General features: G+C 43.6%; 1 protein-coding gene across 1 annotated transcript in view; it reads left to right on the plus strand.

The window, feature by feature from the left end:
* si:dkey-82f1.1 (DENN domain-containing protein 2A) overlaps nt 1–15,421 on the plus strand; it is a 51,192-nt gene continuing 35,771 nt past the window's right edge. Inside the window, exon 1 of the mRNA XM_014169829.3 lies at nt 1–354. The gene's annotated coding sequence lies outside the window, so the exon portion shown is untranslated. The remainder of the gene's footprint in view (nt 355–15,421) is intronic.

Below are 15,421 nucleotides of genomic sequence, written 5' to 3' on the forward strand. Positions count from 1 at the left end.
GAGAGAGGCAACATCATTGAAAGAGAAGATAGTCCGAGTGAGTGTTTGAGAGAGAATAACTGAAAACATTTAGGCTGAAAGGGGAGGGACTGCCTAGTCCTTTTTCAAACAAGTTTGTGGAGAAACTTGGAGAAGCTCTTTGGCTGCTTGGAAAGAAGAGGCAAGGGGCTATGCTAAGTGAGAGAGCAGCTCTGAGGCAGGGGTAGGGGTGCAAAACCGAAGGAGAAAGGGGATAAAGGACATTTTGATCTAAAGGAAATCATGCGAGTGAATGCTGCCTCATCCAGTGTCAGATTTCACAAAATGAGAAACCAGTGCAAGAGCACTTCTACAGGGCTCATCCAGCTGAGAAAGGTATGGCAAAATAAGCCTTTAAACAGTGTGTTAACTGTGTGTGTATGTGTTTCGGTTTGCGGGGGATTTCCTTTTGTACTTTCTGTGAATCTTTTTTTTTTACTATGGGACTGAAACAGTAACATGCATATTTAATGTGTATTTATTGTAAGTTTGACAGTTTTGTATATTTTGAACTCCACACACTATGCACAGGTATAGTATCTTTGTGTCAGTTGTATGCTTACACGTCAAATCAAATCAGAAAAATGTTCCAAACATTTTCATGTGATTAGTAACAGAATAAAATAACAATAACGATACTATACAAGGAGTACCGGTACTGAGTCAATGTGCTGGGGGTACGAGGTAGTTGAGGTAATTGAGGTAATATTATGTACATGTAGGTAGGGGAAAAAGTGACAAGGCAATCAGGATAGATAATAAACAGAGTAGCTGCAGAGTACAGCGTCTGTGTGTGTGTGTGTGTGTGTGTGCGTGTGTGTGTGTGTGCGTGTGTATAGCATCAATATGCAGAGTTCAGTGAGTGTGCATAGAGTCAGTGCAAGAGAGTCAGTGCAAATAAAAAGGGGGTTAATGCAGATGTGGGTGTGTGCATGCTTGTGTGTGGCTGTGTGCAATGCATGCATGTGAGCTTGTGTGTTTTCACATGTGCTTTTGTATATGTTTATACAGTACTTTGATAGCGGTCATTTCCATGTAAAAGGCCCCTTGAGCACCAACAGGTGAAGTTCATATGAGCATGTCAAATTGGGTATCAAATGAAAGCTGGCATATATAAAAAAATATATACAATTTTCCATCCTAGATATTAAGAATAAGCAAGGGCTTTGATTTCTTGTCAAACAGATGAAAAGGGGGTCTTAGAAAACATCTTCCAGAAAAACCATCTTCCAGAAAGACCAATCATAGACATCTATGTTTCACAAGTTTGGACAGTACAGTACAGTAAAGTACAGTACAGTAGAGTAGAGTACAGTATTGTAAAGAAAGGAAAAGTATAGTTCAGTACAGTACAGTAAAGACAAGTAGTGTATAGTTCGGTACTGTCTTGTACTGTACTGTACTGTAATGTACTGTACAGTAGAATAGAGTGGAGTAGAGTTCAGTAGAGCACACTAGAGTTGAGTACAATAATGTACTGTACTGAACAATACTCTACTTTACTGTACTGAACTCTACTGTGCTGTACTCTACTGAAAGAGAGAGAGAGAGAGCAAGGGAGAGAGAGAGAGACAGCAAGGGAGAGAGAGAGAGAGAGAGAGACAGCAAGGGAGAGAGAGAGAGAGCAGTTCAGCCCTGGCTGTGCATCTCATTCTCTGGAGGAAGAGGTCTGTTGACTTTTCATTAAACCTGTGAAGGTAATCTCTGGGTAGTATAGCACAAGAGTTTGTTGCGATATAAACTGTTTGGTGGAAACAATGGTGGCTGGAGAAGTAGGGTGAACTGAAGTTAACAATGCTGCTACACAATAAAATTACCATAAAACCAACATTTGGAGTTGGGGGCTTCTTCAAGGAAAGCTGGACTGAATTAAAATATTGGCAGTAGAATGGCCTTACTAAAGAGCTCAGTGACTTTCAACATGGCACCGTCATAGGATGCCACCTTCCCAACAAGTCGGTTCATCAAATTTATGCCCTGATAGAGCTGCCCCAGTCAACTGGAAGTGTTGTTATTGTGAAGTGGAAATGTCTAGGAGCTAAGTGGTGAGTTCCAAACTGCCTCTGGAGGCAAAGTCAGCACAAGAACTGTTCGTTGGGAGCTTCATGAAATGGGTTTCCATGGCCGAGCAGATACACACAAGCCTAAGATCACCATGTGCAATGCCAAGCGTCAGCTGGAATGGTGTACAGCTCACCACCATTGGAATCTGGATCCGTCGTAACGCGTTCTCTGGAGTGATGAATCTCGCTTCACAATCTGGCAGTCTGATGGACGACTCTGGGTTTGGCGGATGCCAGGAGCACGCTACCTGCCCCAATGCATAGGGCCAACTGTAAAGTTTGGTAGAGGAGGAATAATGGTCTGGGGCTGTTTTTCATGGTTCGGCTTAGGCCCCTTAGTTCCAGTGAAGGGAAATCTTAACACTACAGCATGCAATGACATTCTAGACGATTCTGTGCTTCCAACTTTGTTTGGGGAAGGCCCTTTCCTATTTCAGCATGACAATGCCCCTGTGCACAAAGCGAGGTCCATACAGAAATGGTTTGTCAAGATTGGTGTATAAGAACTTGACTGGCCTGCGCAGAGCCCTGTCCTCAACTCCATCAAAAACGTTTGGGTTGAATTGGAACGCGGACTGTGAGCCAGGCCTAATCGCCCAACGTCAGTGCCTGACCTTTACCTCAATCATGACTAGGTCGGTTAGTGGAAATAAAAGTATAGGGTTTGTCGCTGGCAATACATTACACATATAAAGAAAAGTAGACGAAAAACGTCTTGGTTTGAAAGATGTACGAGAGACATAGAAAGCTCTGTGTGATGTCATGTCGTACAGTTTACCAGGAACCTCTCCAGAGTTTTTACAGGACTTACCTTTAAAAGATAGCTATCAATCATCATCTTAAATGGTTTTGACCTCCCCCCAGGTCCTCACTAATTCCTACTGTGCAATGTTCCATTTGCTTTTCTATGTTCCTTCATAAACAACAGGATTTTTGTGGAACATTGACAACTGGAGTTCCATCAGACATGTCATGAGTCTTCCCATTGGGCACAGAAGACAATTTAAGGTCTAGTTTACGTTGATTCAACCAGTGTGTGCCCAGTGGGTTGCTCTTTTGTGGTGATGATAGCTAGTTTGATATTTCGAAGGTCTTGATTAGCTCTTTAGTTAATTAAACCTGGAGTTCTGTACTGCAGGGCACGTTTGTACTGTTTCAAGGGTGCATTTTGTTCTGTGGTGAGAAGTACTGTAGACCATTAGTGAGAGAGTCTGTTTTTCTGTTTTGGTTTGTAACATAATATATATAATTTGCCATTTAGCAGAAGTTTTTATCCAGAGCGACATACAGTCATGCATGCATACATTTTAAGTATGGGTCCCAGGAATCAAACCCACTATCCTGGCGTTACAAGTGCCATGCTCTACCAACAGAGCTACAGAGGTCATGGTACTAAATTACCTATAATCCTGTAGTAAGTCAGGACTGTTGGGGAGCAAGAACCTTTTATTTGTTGTTATCAGACAAATACTGCACCAACGGCTGTTTGATTGGAAAGGCTGTTAACATTCTCTGGAGTGGAGAGAGAGAATAGCAGGATGACTGCTATGTGGCGCAATGCTGCTCACTGCTTCCCTTTGTAGATTTGGGTTTTCTCAGCCAGACACTTACTCAATCATTCACACACACTCACACAGATATACTCATGCACACACACACACACACACACACACACACACACACACACACACACACACACACACACACACACACACACACACACACACACACACACACACACACACACACACACACACACATATATAAAACCAAAAGGCAAATAAAAGAGCTCGTGCAGTCTTAAATCCCAGTAGATGTTTGGAGAATGTTTTCTCAATATGCAGCGACATTGTAAACCTATTTTTCAAGGAACTCAAAAGACAGATGTTTAATATCGTGTCAACTGTGTCATATGTCACAATTGAATCCTAGCTGGTTTGTGAAACCATCTTGTATTGGATAAATGGATCTCTGTGTATCACATGTGTTGAGTCATAACAGTGCTGGGCCAGAAGTCATAAATTGTTATCATCGGTGCCCACTGGGACTTAGTCAATGACAGAGCGAGCTGTCTCTTCGCAAGCAGTAGGGTTATGCGGTGCATTTATAGTGTGTGTGTGACATGTGTGGCGTGTCCCCTCTCACCAGAGGTCCATTATTCTGAGTTTAGAACAGTGACAGCAGGTCTCTGAGATGGACACGGCCATATCGCCCTCTTACAGGAACCAGCCTTTGACAGGCACCCTGGAGGGCACCCCCTGTGGCCGAGGACATACTGGGGCCCACAGACTGCTGCCATGGACAAGTTGCTGTGGTTACCATGGCGACACAGTCAGAATGTGTCCTGCGGTGTTAGTGAAGGAATTCCTGATGTGCTTTGGTGTATTGTCTGAGAGGTAGGGCGAGCCCAAAGCTTTAGTCATTATCACACTAAGGCTTCAGAATGATCAATAATGTTTTGTTGTTGAAAGCCCACACTCACCATACACATACATGCATGCAGGCATGCACTCACGCACGCACGCACACACACCATCCAAGACCATATCAAAATACTGTCAGGACAGCGTAGCCTGTTAAGTTCCACAGCGACTCAGTGCCTCAGTGCTGTGTTGAAACGTGCCGTAAAAGGAAGACAGACTGTGGCTGTGGGGAAATTGGTGCTGTGATTTCAATGAGATCATTTAGCAAGACATGACAGCCAATATCGCTTCCCTGCTGTTTTGTTTGCATAGAGTAACTACAGTACATTATAGTAGTGTAGTGTAGCCTACCAGGGGAAAGAAGGCAGAGTCAGGTAAGTCTGTACCGCACCCTGTTAGATGTGGGGTAGAAGAGCTAACCAGTCATAATGTGGCCCATCCAAACCCCAATGTTGTTGGCTGGCTCTGGGCAACTCTGCAGCTTGTGTGTCTACTGGCAGTGTCTCACACACACATGTGCGGACACACACACACACACTTTTTTTCCCTGGGCTTCAGTCCCTTTCGCCACCACCGCCATAGAGGGAGAATTAGAGTATTGGGCACGTTCTTGTTTGGAAGGAATGTGTGTGTTTGGAAGCGGAACTGGCAACTCTACCCAGAGGGTCGTTCTCGTGTTGCTACACCGAGGACACAGCTTGTTGACTTTGGCTGATGTGGCCATGCTCTGCGCTGGGCTCATACTAAAGGTGGAAAATATTACAGAGCATTTTGTATTCCTTATTCCGTGTATAATAAACCATATGTAGCCTACTTTCGGCTCTCAGTTGTTCCAACTACTACAATTAATGGAATATACCATCTTGTTTGGAGAATAGGGGGCATCTTAAGTTATTATTTTTGACACAATTTGTAGCACTTTCTATTCCAATGTTTAAGTTAAAAGATACAAATAAACCAAATATAATGTAAAACTTCTACTTTAAAACCAAAAAAAAACATAAAACAGAAACTGTTGAAAAGAATGCTGCTGACAATTACAGATCCACTGTTTGATGAGAATTCAAAGAATGTCTGGAGATTCACCCAGGTGTAACACCTTAATGAGCTTGGCTTTAGTAGTCTAGCCAGTAGACACACACTGCTGATTGGCACCTTTGATCATGCCTTTGATCGCTTGCAGTGTCTGTCTGTCTCCAACAAGATCACACTACCTGCTGCACAACTATTTTCTTTCAGTTTTCTATGAGTTCTCTTTTGGCTTACACTGTGTTGTGTTTTATTTAGTTTTGTCTCTCTTGAGTTCTCTCTTGGCTTAAGCTCACAGTTACCGGTCTTTGGGTGTGTAGGGGTCAAAATCATCTGCTCTGCTGCGCTTTGTCTCCAGAAGACCATTTTCCCAAGCTCTCACCTCGCACTAGCCCTCTGGGAGCAGCCAGGGAATTATAAAAATCGGTTCTGCACAGGCCTGCGGAGTGGGAATGGGATGGGATCGGGAATTCTGCTGGGAATTCTCAGGCAGAACCCCAGAAATGTGGCCGAAATTTGTCAGTGAGCTCATCTGGGAGAGACTGTGGCTAGGAGGAGAAAACTGATCCTGGACCAGAGAACAAGTGAAGAAGTTCCAATGTACCATATACACTGTTGAAGGGATATGCAGGACTATATCAGGTCTAATTGATTGGCCGTAGTGAGAACTAGCAGCAAGGGGTTTATGTCGGTAGTGTTCTAGTTTCAAAGTAACCCAACTCATTTCAAGAGACAACAGTTCATTGTTAATAAAACTTGTTTTTCCATCAGCTGTTTGATCTTGGGTTAGAGTATTGAATAGCACATTTCCTTTGTGGAGCAGTTGGGTCTTCCAACAATAGGTACTAGCATTATCTGAAATATAAGACATGTTTCTCACTCCTCTCATTGTGGTTGAGGGCAGGTGAAACCTCATCTAGCTTCATCAGGTGTGTGAGTTGCATATTTTCTTACCTGTTGCTGCATAGCGTATCCCACCCCTTGTGAAACCCATATCCACAGCCTCAGCTCCACACAGGAAACTCACAGCCAGGAACACTTCCATAACTTCCAACGCTGCTTTTATTTGGCAAGCCCTTTAGTTAATGGCCTGACTGTCACTGGGGGATTTTTTTTTACAGCCCTATGAACTTTGCACTTTCACTTACATTACAGCTTGATGTATCCACAGCAAAGCATTGTGTTGTGCAATACTTTCTGATTGATGTTGTGCATCTAGAAAAGACACCTCTTGAGTAATTCTGATGCAGGGAACACGAGCAGGATTAGATTAACTAATGCAGCGTCAGACAAAGTTGTAGCTTTATTAAGAAGGCACTGCAGGTTTGGATCAGCTTATGCATGCCGAAGTTGTAGCTAGATGTATTTACAAAGAAATCTCGGATCCACTAAAGAATGCTAGAGTTGTAGGCGTAGGCTATTCAGTAGAGCAAGCTTGGATCATTTAATATAGGCCAGAGCCTGGTTTACAAGCGCCTTTGTAGTGTTCAGATCATCGTCAGAACCTCTTCTAACGATGTATCTTTAGTAGCCGAGTTGTTTCCCAGAGTCTTCGTTAGTGACATGGCTTTTAAAAACCGTCGTACTCTTAGAAAAAATGGTTCCAAAATTGTTCTTCGGCTGTCCCCATAGGAGAACCCGTTTTGGTTCTACATAATACCCTCTGTAGAAATGGTTTTACATGGAACCCAAAAGGGTTGTACCTGGAACCAAAAAGGGTTCTACCTGCAAACAAAAAGGGTTCTTCAAAGGGTTCTCCTATGGGGACAGATTATGAACCAATCAATCAAATCAATCAAATGTATTTATAAAGCGCTTTTTATATTAGCAGATGTCACAAAGTACTTATACAGAAACCCAGTCTAAAACCCCAAAGATCAAGCAATGCAGATGTTTATGCACAAGGTTTTAGATATACTCTTAGAAAAAGAGGTGCTATCTGTCTGACTGACTGCCGATAACTTCAGAATGAACTACATATACAGTTGAAGTCGGAAGATTACATCCACTTAGGTTGGAGTCATTAAAACTCCAACCACTCCACAAATGTATTGTTAACAAACTATAGTTTTGGCAAGTCAGTTAGGACATCTACTTTGTGCATGACACAAGTAATTTTTCCAACAATTGTTTACAGACAGATTATTTCACTTATAATTCACTGTATCACAATTCCAGTGGGTCAGAAGTTTACATACACTAAGTTGACTGTGCCTTTAAACAGCTTGGAAAATTCCAGAAAATGATGTCATGGCTTTAGAAGCTTCTGATAGGCTAATTGACATCATTTGAGTCAATTGGAGGTGTACCTGTGGATGTATTTCAAGGCCTACCTTCAAACTCAGTGCCTTTTGCTTGACATCATGGGAAAATCAAAAGAAATCAGCAAAGATTTCAGAAAAACAATTGTAGACCTCCACAAGTGTGGTTCATCCTTGGGAGCAATTTTCAAATGCCTGAAGGTACCACGTTCATCTGTACAAACAATAGTACGCAAGTATAAACACCATGGGACCACGCAACCGTCATATCACTCAGGAAGGAGATGCGTTCTGTCTCCTAGAGATGAACGTACTTTGGTGCGAAAAGTGCAAATCAATCCCAGAACAACAGCAAAGGACCTTGTGAAGTTGCTGGAGGAAACAGGTACAAAAGTATCTATTGCCAATGTAAAACGAGTCCTATATCGACATAACCTGAAAGGCCGCTCAGCACGGATGAAGCCACTGCTCCAAAACCGGCATAAAAAAGCCAGACAACTGTTTGCAACTGCACATGGGGACAAAGATTGTACTTTTTGGAGAAATGTCCTCTGGTCTGATGAAACAAAAATAGAACTGTTTGGCCATAATGACCATCATTATGTTTGGAGGAAAAAGGGGGAGGCTTGCAAGCCAAAGAACACCCTCCCAATCGTGAAGCACGGGGGTGGCAGCATCATGTTGTTGGGGTGCTTTGCTGCAGGAGGGACTGGTGCACTTCACAAAATAGATGGCATCATGGGGCAGGAAAATGATGTGGATATATTGAAGCAACATCTCAAGACATCAGTCAGGAAGTTAAAGCTTGGTCGCAAATGGGTCTTCCAAATGGACAATGACCCCAAGCATACTTCCAAAGTTGTGGCAAAATGGCATAAGGACAACAAAGTCAAGATATTGGAGTGACCATCACAAAGTCCTGACCTCAATCCTATGGAAAATTTGTGGGCAGAACTGAAAAAGTGTGTGTGAGCACGGAGGCCTACAAACCTGACATAAGTTACAGCAGCTCTGTCAGGAGGAATGGGACAAAATTCACCCAACTTATTGTGGGAAGCTTGTGGAAGGCTACCTGAAACGTTTGACCCAAGTTAAACAATTTAAAAGCAATGCTACCAAATACTAATTGAGTGTATGTGAATTTCTGATCCACTGGGAATGTGATGAAATTAAAGCTGAAATAAATCATTCTCTCTACTATTATTCTGACATTTCACATTCTTAAAATAAAGTGGTGTTACTAACTGACCTAAGACAGGGAATTGTTATTAGGATTAAATGTCAGGAATTGTGAAAAACTAAGTTTAAATGTATTTGGCTAAGGTGTATGTAAACCTTCGACTTGAACTGTACAAGTTGTCAAGTTGTCCCTGTGGCTCAGTTGGTAGAGCATGGTGTTTGCATGAAATGAAATGAATGAAATGAAAATGCATGAAATGAAATGAATGCATTCACTACTGTAAGTCGCTCTGGATAAGAGCGTCTGCTAAATGACTAAAATGGAATGTCAAAGTTTTTGCAATCATTACCAAAAAGGATGAAAGGATAAAATTGATAAAATTATGCTTCAAATGAAAACCGAAATGACTGCATTTCAATATACATAGGCTACATGGGCCTATATAGCCTATTTCAATCATATTGAAATAAACTTTGTGTTCAATCAATTGAGTTCTAGTTTGCGACTAGGCCTGGGACTGCCTGTCATCTTTGCCTCAGTGTCTTTCATGATCAAATCAAATGTTATTGGTCACATACACATGGTTAGCAGATGTTATTGTGAGTGTAGCGAATTGCTTATGCTTCTAGATCCGACAGTGCAGCAGTATCTAACAGATAATAACAGGTCAACAATTCCACAACAAAAGGAATGGGATAAGAATATATAAAATATATGGATGAGCAGTGACAGAGTGGCTAAGTTCAATAGATAGTGTAGGATACAGTATGCCTATATGAGATGAGTAATGCGAGATATGTAAACATTCTTAAAGTGGCTATCACGCTTGTTGGAATGATACCAAGGTGCAGCGTACATTTTACTTTTAGGCGTACATTTTACTTTTATTAAAAATGACACCGGAGAAAAACAACAAAATACAAAAACGAACGTAAAGCTATATGCAGTGCAGAAAGCAACTACACACAAACAAGATCCCACAATCACAGGTGGGGAAAAAGGGCTGCCTAAATATGATCCCCAATCAGAGACAACGATAAACAGCTGCCTCTGATTGGGAACCATACTAGGCCAACAAAGAAATAGAAACATAGATATGCCCACCCAAGTCACACCCTGACCTAACAAAATAGAGAATAAAAAAGGCTCTCTAAGGTCAGGGTGTGACAGTGGCATATTAAAGTGACTAGTGTTGCATTTATTAAAGTGGCCAATGATATCAAGTCTGTAAGTAGGCAGCTGCATCTCTGTGCTAGTGATGGCTGTTTAACAATCTGATGGCTTTGAGATTGAAAAACAGCTTCTATCTCTCGGTCCCAGCTTTGATGCACCAGTACTGACCTCGCCTTCTGGATAGAAGCGGGATGAACAGGCAGTTGCTCAGGTGGTTATTGTCCTTGATGATCTTTTTTGCCATCCTGTGACATCGGGTGTTGTAGGTGTCTTGGAGGGCAGGTAGTTTGCCCCGGTGATGTGTTGTGCAGACCGCACCACCCTCTGGAGAGCCCTGCGGTTGTGGGCGGTGCAGTTGCCGTACCAGGCGGTAAAACAGCCCGATTGGATGCTCTCAATTGTGCACCTGTAAAAGTTATTGAAGGTTTTTGATGACAAGCCATGTTTTTTAAGCCTCCTTAGGTTGAAGAGGCACTTTTGCGCCTTTGCCACACTGTCTGTGTGGGTGGACCATTTCAGTTTGTCGGTGATATGTACACCGAGGAACTTAAAACTTTCCACCTTCTCCACTGCTGTCCCATCAATGTGGATGGGGGGTGCTCCCTTTGCTATTTCCTGAAGTCCACAATCATCTCTTCTGTTTTGCTGACATTGAGTGAGAGGTTATTTTCCTGACACCACACTCCAGAGCCCTCACCTCCTCCCTCGTAGGCTGTCTCGTCGTTGTTGGTAATCAAGCATACCACTGTTGTGTCGTCTGCAAACAGTCGTGGGTGAACAGGGAGTACAGGAGGGGGATGAGAACGCACCCAGTGTTGAGGATCAGCAGAGTGGAGATGTTCTTTCCTACCTTCACCACCTGGGGGCGGCCTGTCAGGAAGTCCAGGACTCAATTGCACAGGGTGGGGTTGAGACCCAGCTTAATGATGAATTTGGAGGGTACTATACTATTGAATGCTGAGCTGTAGTCAATGAACAGCATTCTTACATAGGTATTCCTCTTGTCCAGATGGGATAGGGCAGTGTGCAGTGGAATGGTGATTGCATCGTCTGTCGACCTATTGGGGAGGTAAGCAAATTGAAGTGGGTCTAGGGTGACAGGTAGGGTGGAGGTGATATGATCCTTGACTAGTCTCAAAGCACGTCATGATTACAGAAGTGAGTGCTACGGGGCGATAGTCATTTAGTTCAGTTACCTTTGCTTTCTTGGGAATGATGGTGGCCATCTTGAAGCATGTGGGGAAAGGCAGACTGGGATATGGAATGATTGAATATGTCCGTAAACACCAGCCAGCCAGCTGGTCTGCGCATGCTCTGAGGACGCGGCTAGGGATGCCTTCTGGGTCAGCAGCCTTGCGAGGGTTAACATGTTTAAATGTTTTACTCACGTCGGCCACGGAGAAGGAGTGCCCACAGTCTTTGGTAGCGGGCCGCATCAGTGGCACTGTATTATCCTCAAAGTGGGCAAAGAAGGTGTTTAGTTTGTCTTGAAGCAAGACGTCGATGTCCGCGACGGGGCTGGTTTTCTGTTTGTAATCCGTGATTGTCTGTAGACCCTGCCACATATACGTCTCGTGTTTGAGCCGTTGAATTGCGACTCCACTTGGACTCTATACTGACACTTTGCTTGTTTGATTGCCTTATGGAGAGAATAACTACACTGTTTGTATTCAGCCATATTCCCAGTTGTCTTGCCATGATTAAATGCGGTGGAACGTGCTTTCAGTTTAGCACAAATGCTGCCATCCATCCACGGTTTCTAGTTAGGGAAGGTTTTAATAGTCACAGTGGGTACAACATCTCCTATAGACTTCCTTATAAACTCGCTCACCGAATCAGTGTATACGTCAATGTTAGGGCCTTCCCTGTGGCTCAGTTGGTAGAGCATGGTGTTTGCAACGCCAGGTTTGTGGGTTCAATTCCCACGGGGGGCCAGTACCAAAAAAAATGTATGAAATGTATGCATTCACTACTGTAAGTCGCTCTGGATAAGAGCGTCTGCTAAATGACTAAAATGTAAATGTTATTCTCTGAGGCTACCCGGAACACATCCCAGTCCACATGATCGAAACAATCTTGAAGCGTGGAATCCGATTGGTCAGACCAGCATTGGATAGACCTAAGGGCGGCGCTTCCTGTTTTAGTTTCTGCCTATATTAAGCGAGCAACAAGATGGAGTCAAAAAGAGGGCGGAGGAGGGACCAGACATCGCGGAAGTTAGAGTGTGTTACTCGCTCGTGTACTGCATTCAATATGCTGATAGAATTTAGGGAGCCTTGTTCTCAAATTAGTTCTCAAATTAAAATCCCCAGCTACAATAAATGCAGCCTCAGGATATATGGTTTCCAGTTTGCATAAAGTCCAGTGAAGTTCCTTGAGGGCCGTCTTCGTCTTGGTTTGAGGGTGGATATACACTGCTGTGACGATAACCGAGGAGAGTTCTCTTGGGAGATAATACGGTAGGCATTTGATTGTGAGGAATTCTAGGTCAGGTGAACAAAAGGACTTCAGTTCCTGTATGTTGTTACGATTACACCATGAGTCGTTAATCATGAAACATATACCCCCACCCTTCTTCTTACCAGAGAGATGTTTATTCTGATTTTTGTCTTAGCGAATTAATTTAGTTTTTTGCTGAATTCCTGGGGGCAATTAAAATCCCTTCCTGGACAGTTTTGGCCTGCGGGCTGCCTGGTTTCGACCCCTGTTCTAGAAGCTGATCCATCATCAGTATTGTGGAATAATTCTAATGTTAAGGTAAGATTTGAATGGAGAAAGCTGATCCGAGAGCAGCGCTGCTTTTCTTTCGATCCTATCACTATCTATACATCGTCTAACAACGCACTTAGCGAACATTCTTTCTATGTGCTTGTTTGGGAAACACTCTAAACATGCTCTGGTACAATCATTATAACCCTTAAATTACATTGCAACTGGGAAACGAGGGCCAGATTTGTAGCTAGCTAGATGTACTCAGTAGAGCAGGCTTTGTGGTTGGCTGGCATTGGCTGTGGTCAGTGGAGCCAGGAGGGTAATTGATATCAGATTGAGATGAGTGAGGAGCAGCACATGCAGGAGTCTCTGCCTGCAAGGAGGAGGGGAATACAGGCCTGTAGAGGAGGAGATGGAGGGAGTGTGTAGGAGTGTGATCCAGATGGGTTGAATAGGGATCGTTTACTTCTCTGCTTCTTTCTCTCACCAATTCATCTTCTTCTCCTTCTCTTGTTTTCTCTTCCATTCTCTTTCTATTCTCTGTTCTGTCTCTTTTCCCTTGTTCTGTTCCTCTTGTCACCTCTCCTCTTGTCACCTCTCCTCTCTGCTCTCAAGATAACTCTTTCTATTTGGGATGAGGGTTTGAAATAATTTCCCTATTCGAAAAGTAGAATTCATTTTTGTCTGATATCTGAATATTCGAAATAGATGTGTTTTTTTTAAACGTAGCTATGTTTTTAACCTGAGCACTGCTGTACGAGGGAGAGGCTGGTGCTCTATTGCTGCAGCTGGCTGTGGTTATATAGGGTGGTGTGTGTAGCGAGCAGACGGAGGGAGAGCCAAGACTAGCTAACTTTGCCACAGCCAAGACTAGCTAACTTGTAGCCACCACAATGTTATTTGTAATCTCATATAGCATTGCCTGTCTTAACTGGAGTACCCTAGAGAAGCTAGCTAGCTAAGCTAACCAACTATAGCTAGTTAGGCTAAATGAGGCCACATGCTGTGCTTTCTCCCCAACCCCATTCAGATAGCCTACTCCTTCTCATTTTGCTAACTTTTAATTCCGTAATTTTATTCTCACTTCACTTGCTACACATTGAGCCTCTTTGCCACGTTGATTGGCAAACATAAACAAATCAAATAAAACTTTATTTGTCATGTGCGCCGAATACAACAGGTGTAGCCCTTACAGTGAAATGCTTATTTACAGGCTCTAACCAATAGTGCAAAAAAGGTATTAGGTGAACAATAGGTAGGTAAAGAAATAAAACAACAGTAAAAAGACAGGCTATATACAGTAGCGAGGCTATAAAAGTAGCGAGGCTACATACAGACACCGGTTAGTCAGGCTGATTGAGGTAGTATGTACATGTAGATATGGTTAAAGTGACTATGCATATATGATGAACAGAGAGTAGCAGTAGCGTAAAAGAAGGGTTGGCAGGTGGTGGGTGGCGGGACAAAATGCAGATAGCCCAGTTAGCCAATGTGGGGGAGCACTGGTTGGTCGGCCCAACTGAGGTAGTATGTACATGAATGTATTGTTAAAGTGACTATGCATATATGATAAACAGAGAGTAGCAGCAGCATAAAAAGAGGGGTTGGGGGGGCACACTATGCAAATAGTCCGGGTAGCCATTTGATTACCTGTTCAGGAGTCTTATGGCTGGGGGTAAAAACTGTTGGGAAGCCTTTTTGTCCTAGACTTGGCACTCCGGTACCGCTTGCCATGCAGTAGTAGAGAGAACAGTCTATGACTGGGGTGGCTGGGGTCTTTGACAATTTTTAGGGCCTTCCTCTGACACCGCCTGGTGTAGAGGTCCTGGATGGCAGGCAGCTTAGCCCCAGTGATGTACTGGGCCGTACGCACTACCCTTTGTAGTGCCTTGCAGTCAGAGGCTGAGCAATTGCTGTACCAGGCAGTGATGCAACCAGTCAGGATGCTCTCGATGTTGCAGTTGTAGAACCTTTTGAGGATCTCAGGACCCATGCCAAATCTTTTTAGTTTCCTGAGGGGGAATAGGCGTTGTCGTGCCCTCTTCACGACTGTCTTGGTGTGTTTGGACCATTCTAGTTTGTTGTTGATGTGGACACCAAGGAACTTGAAGCTCTCAACCTGCTCCACTACAGCCCCGTCTATGAGAATGGGGGTGTGCTCCTTTTCCTGTAGTCCACAATCATCTCCTAAGTCTTGGTTACGTTGAGGGATAGGTTGTTATTCTGGCACCACCCGGCCACCTCTGACCTCCTCCCTATAGACTGTCTCATCATTGTCGGTGATCAGGCCTACCACTGTTGTGTCGTCTGCAAACTTAATGATGGTGTTGTAGTCGTGCCTGGCCATGCAGTCGTGGGTGATCAGGGAGTACAGGAGGGGACTGAGCACGCACCGCTGGGGAGCTCCAGTGTTGAGGATCAGCGTGGCAGATGTGTTGCTACCTACCCTCACCACCTGGGGGCGGCCCGTCAGGAAGTCCAGGATCCAGTTGCAGAGGGAGGTGTTTAGTCCCAGGATCCTTAGCTTAGTGATGAGCTTTGAGGGTACTATGGTGTTGAATA

The sequence above is a fragment of the Salmo salar genome, chromosome 23 (assembly GCF_965601325.2).
Source record: "Salmo salar chromosome 23, fSalSal1, whole genome shotgun sequence".
Classification (NCBI taxonomy): domain Eukaryota; kingdom Metazoa; phylum Chordata; class Actinopteri; order Salmoniformes; family Salmonidae; genus Salmo; species Salmo salar.